Genomic DNA, 6,066 nt, shown 5'->3' on the forward strand with positions numbered 1-6,066 from the left:
GAAAGGCCAAGGCTATTCGAAAGTGAAGCATTTAAACAAAAATCCTCATCTGCACTCTTATGCACTGATCATAAAACCAGGCGCGGCATAATGAAGCAGAGAGACGATGTTGTATAGGTTAAACAGTTACTTCTCCGAACGAGTTATAATCAGGGGTGATCTCCAGTGATTAAGAAATAGTCAGGGCGTATCTCCTTTGATAGCTATATGTAACAGAGACACGAGAGCAGCTGTTTGCTTTTAGATGTGAATCTCAGCAACAAGCGGGAATGACACATTTTCCCACTTTACATGGCGTTACGAACAAGATTGACACCATAAAACGTGGAAATTTCATGAACGACATATTTAAAACATATATATATATATATATATATATATATATATATATATATAGAGAAAATAAAAAAGGAACAACCGTATTGTGTTCACCAACGTTTCGTCTTTATTTCGAGACTTCCTCTGGGTGAATGAGATTAAGAAACCAAAAAATATACCAGTACAAAAAATATTTGAAAAAGTTTCACGTGCACAGTGTGACGCAGTTCTATTTAAGAGAAACGGAAAAATTGATGTTGGAAATTCAAAAAGGAAGGGGGGCTGGCGCTGTTAAAGAGAAAGGAAATTTTAGTGACGTCATATAGTCGTTAATTTAATTTTAAAACTATGAACGCAAGTTTATATTCTTATTGGGAAAAAGATATATCTGTTGAAATTTAAATATAAGTTTGTAACAGGAATGAAATTAGTGTTTTTTATGTAATTTATTGATTGAGATTGTGTTAATTATTACAGGGGGTGTTTGAATGGTGTGAGAAAGTTAACCTGTGTCCACAGTTAAATAATGCTCTTTTAATAACAGTTTACTTATTAATGGCGCTATGTTATAGAAACCTCCACGTTGTTTAATAGTGCTTGAAATTGCGATAAGCGCAGATTCAAGGAGTCTCCGGCGCGGTTTATTTGAAATGAATTTAACTACTTTTGCTTGTTTAAAATCAAAGGTGTGGTTATGTTGCAATGTATGAGAGAATAATGCACTTAGAGAATTGCTATTTTTTATATCTCTTTTGTGTTCATTGAGCCTTTTTTCCAATTTACGCTGAGTTTCACCAACGTATTTATGATGGCAATTATGGCAAGGAATAGTATATATACCTCCATCGGAAACTGGTTTGTTATAGAGATGTTTCGTGGTTTTTAATATATGTCTTATGGTTAGTGATGTGGTTTGTACGATAGGAATTTTTAGTTTGTTTAGTGTGTTATAAATTATTGTATTATTGGTGTGTGTAGGTAAAAGAAGATGTCTGTTTATGAGAGAAAGGTCTGGTGTGTATGATGTTTTATTATTATTTATTCTGGAAAATATTTGTGTGGCTTTTCTCTTAGCATTCAATATGAAATATGTCGGATATTGCAAGGTTTTCAAAATGTTTGTAAGGTATTTGAATTCTTCGTCCAGATATTCAGGACTGCAAATTCTGAAAGCGCGTAAGAAGAAACCAATTATCATTCCTGTTTTTATTTTATTGTTATGGTGTGAATAGAAATGTATGTAATCGTTTTTGTGTGTAGTTTTGCGGTGAACTTTGAAGGATAGTTTATTATTGGATTTTATTATGAGTATGTCAAGAAAAGGTAATGAGTTATTATTTTCTGTTTCATAGGTAAACTTTATGGAAGGTTCGACTGAGTTTAATTTGTCTGTAATGATATTTATGCGCGTATTTTCAGGAAGAAAAATTAAGATGTCGTCAATGTATCTGAAATACTCTGTGTTTGGAGGTAATCTGAATTTGAAAGGACCAGATTCTAGGAATTCTAAGAAAAGGCAAGCTAATACTCCACTAAGAGGGTTACCCATAGGAAGACCAAAATTTTGTTTATAGAAATTGTTATTGAAATGAAAGTAAGTCATGTTAGTTATAAGTCTAATGATTTTTATAAGAGTGTCGGGAGGAAAAGGTAAGCTAATGTTAGATTTTTTTAAATGTTTAAGGAGTAGATTCAAGCATTTTTTAATGGGGACATTAGTATATAATGATGTTATATCTAAGCTGTGAATAGTTTTGTTTTGCACGTTAATGTTTTTTATTTTGTTCAGTAAATCTCCGGAGTTCTTTATGTGGGAGGTGCTGATAGTACCCAGTAGTGGAGTCAAAACGTTGGATATGGCACGTGCAATTTTGTGTGTGGCACTACCGATGCCGGATATTATAGGGCGCATAGGGATGTCTGGTTTGTGAATTTTTGGCAGGCCATATAGTGATGGAACATTGGGGTGGTATTCAATGTATGACATCCAAGTTTTGTTGTATTTTATAAGTTTTTTATAAGATTGGTTGAAATTCTCAACACTTCGATTTACTGTCTTTAAATCAGTTTTGGTGTAAGTGTTGCTGTCTGCCAACAATGTGGAAATTTTTTCCAGGTATTCATCTTTTTCCATTAATACTATACCACCACCTTTATCAGCTGGTGATATAATCAAGTTCTTGTTATTCGCTAGGTGTTTCAAAGCATCTATGTATCTCTTAGGAAGTACAGTTTCATATGGATGAGTAACTGCAACAGAAATTACACCCTGTATGAAACCTTTTTGAAAATCCGTATCTTCATGTTTGTAATTCTTTAAAATTGCGTCGGTGGTAATATTTGAATGTATGCCAGTTGCGAATTTTAGTCCGAAACTAAGGGCTTCAATTTCAGTGTTTGAGAGTACTTTAGTAGAAAGATTTTGTATTAGATCCGGGCGTCCTATAGTTCTCCATTTGCTGTCGGAAATTAATTTTGTAAGTTTAGTATCCAGTTTGTGACAATGGCGGGTGCTGAATCTTTGAATTGATTTGTTTATATTTAAGAAAAAATTGTGTGTCATGGTGTAGTTCTGTAGTAAGTCGTTAGCTAATGTCCGGGCTTCATGGAATAAATGAGAACTTTGTTGTTTTAAAAGATCCGCTGAAGCAACTAAATATTTTTCAATGTAATCAGGGAAAATATGGTGCGAATATTTCAAATATTTAAATGTACTTTTGGGTATAATTTTTTCTTGTATACATTTGAGCAAAAAAGTCCTCCTGTTGTTGTGAGAGTTGGCAGCGATTAGTATTTTTTTGTATTGCCGCAATTTTTGCTTAAAAGTTCGGTGTTCCATTTTAACAGAATGATGAAAATAATGGAAATAGTATTCCGACAAAATAGAGAAAATAAAAAAGGAACAACCGTATTGTGTTCACCAACGTTTCGTCTTTATTTCGAGACTTCCTCTGGGTGAATGAGATTAAGAAACCAAAAAATATACCAGTACAAAAAATATTTGAAAAAGTTTCACGTGCACAGTGTGACGCAGTTCTATTTAAGAGAAACGGAAAAATTGATGTTGGAAATTCAAAAAGGAAGGGGGGCTGGCGCTGTTAAAGAGAAAGGAAATTTTAGTGACGTCATATAGTCGTTAATTTAATTTTAAAACTATGAACGCAAGTTTATATTCTTATTGGGAAAAAGATATATCTGTTGAAATTTAAATATAAGTTTGTAACAGGAATGAAATTAGTGTTTTTTATGTAATTTATTGATTGAGATTGTGTTAATTATTACAGGGGGTGTTTGAATGGTGTGAGAAAGTTAACCTGTGTCCACAGTTAAATAATGCTCTTTTAATAACAGTTTACTTATTAATGGCGCTATGTTATAGAAACCTCCACGTTGTTTAATAGTGCTTGAAATTGCGATAAGCGCAGATTCAAGGAGTCTCCGGCGCGGTTTATTTGAAATGAATTTAACTACTTTTGCTTGTTTAAAATCAAAGGTGTGGTTATGTTGCAATGTATGAGAGAATAATGCACTTAGAGAATTGCTATTTTTTATATCTCTTTTGTGTTCATTGAGCCTTTTTTCCAATTTACGCTGAGTTTCACCAACGTATTTATGATGGCAATTATGGCAAGGAATAGTATATATACCTCCATCGGAAACTGGTTTGTTATAGAGATGTTTCGTGGTTTTTAATATATGTCTTATGGTTAGTGATGTGGTTTGTACGATAGGAATTTTTAGTTTGTTTAGTGTGTTATAAATTATTGTATTATTGGTGTGTGTAGGTAAAAGAAGATGTCTGTTTATGAGAGAAAGGTCTGGTGTGTATGATGTTTTATTATTATTTATTCTGGAAAATATTTGTGTGGCTTTTCTCTTAGCATTCAATATGAAATATGTCGGATATTGCAAGGTTTTCAAAATGTTTGTAAGGTATTTGAATTCTTCGTCCAGATATTCAGGACTGCAAATTCTGAAAGCGCGTAAGAAGAAACCAATTATCATTCCTGTTTTTATTTTATTGTTATGGTGTGAATAGAAATGTATGTAATCGTTTTTGTGTGTAGTTTTGCGGTGAACTTTGAAGGATAGTTTATTATTGGATTTTATTATGAGTATGTCAAGAAAAGGTAATGAGTTATTATTTTCTGTTTCATAGGTAAACTTTATGGAAGGTTCGACTGAGTTTAATTTGTCTGTAATGATATTTATGCGCGTATTTTCAGGAAGAAAAATTAAGATGTCGTCAATGTATCTGAAATACTCTGTGTTTGGAGGTAATCTGAATTTGAAAGGACCAGATTCTAGGAATTCTAAGAAAAGGCAAGCTAATACTCCACTAAGAGGGTTACCCATAGGAAGACCAAAATTTTGTTTATAGAAATTGTTATTGAAATGAAAGTAAGTCATGTTAGTTATAAGTCTAATGATTTTTATAAGAGTGTCGGGAGGAAAAGGTAAGCTAATGTTAGATTTTTTTAAATGTTTAAGGAGTAGATTCAAGCATTTTTTAATGGGGACATTAGTATATAATGATGTTATATCTAAGCTGTGAATAGTTTTGTTTTGCACGTTAATGTTTTTTATTTTGTTCAGTAAATCTCCGGAGTTCTTTATGTGGGAGGTGCTGATAGTACCCAGTAGTGGAGTCAAAACGTTGGATATGGCACGTGCAATTTTGTGTGTGGCACTACCGATGCCGGATATTATAGGGCGCATAGGGATGTCTGGTTTGTGAATTTTTGGCAGGCCATATAGTGATGGAACATTGGGGTGGTATTCAATGTATGACATCCAAGTTTTGTTGTATTTTATAAGTTTTTTATAAGATTGGTTGAAATTCTCAACACTTCGATTTACTGTCTTTAAATCAGTTTTGGTGTAAGTGTTGCTGTCTGCCAACAATGTGGAAATTTTTTCCAGGTATTCATCTTTTTCCATTAATACTATACCACCACCTTTATCAGCTGGTGATATAATCAAGTTCTTGTTATTCGCTAGGTGTTTCAAAGCATCTATGTATCTCTTAGGAAGTACAGTTTCATATGGATGAGTAACTGCAACAGAAATTACACCCTGTATGAAACCTTTTTGAAAATCCGTATCTTCATGTTTGTAATTCTTTAAAATTGCGTCGGTGGTAATATTTGAATGTATGCCAGTTGCGAATTTTAGTCCGAAACTAAGGGCTTCAATTTCAGTGTTTGAGAGTACTTTAGTAGAAAGATTTTGTATTAGATCCGGGCGTCCTATAGTTCTCCATTTGCTGTCGGAAATTAATTTTGTAAGTTTAGTATCCAGTTTGTGACAATGGCGGGTGCTGAATCTTTGAATTGATTTGTTTATATTTAAGAAAAAATTGTGTGTCATGGTGTAGTTCTGTAGTAAGTCGTTAGCTAATGTCCGGGCTTCATGGAATAAATGAGAACTTTGTTGTTTTAAAAGATCCGCTGAAGCAACTAAATATTTTTCAATGTAATCAGGGAAAATATGGTGCGAATATTTCAAATATTTAAATGTACTTTTGGGTATAATTTTTTCTTGTATACATTTGAGCAAAAAAGTCCTCCTGTTGTTGTGAGAGTTGGCAGCGATTAGTATTTTTTTGTATTGCCGCAATTTTTGCTTAAAAGTTCGGTGTTCCATTTTAACAGAATGATGAAAATAATGGAAATAGTATTCCGACAAAATAGAGAAAATAAAAAAGGAACAACCGTATTGTGTTCACCAACGTTTCGTCTTTATTTC

The sequence above is a fragment of the Euprymna scolopes genome, chromosome 4 (genome assembly GCF_053919585.1).
Source record: "Euprymna scolopes isolate OS-2025 chromosome 4, ASM5391958v1, whole genome shotgun sequence".
In the NCBI taxonomy this organism is placed as follows: Eukaryota; Metazoa; Mollusca; class Cephalopoda; order Sepiida; family Sepiolidae; genus Euprymna; species Euprymna scolopes.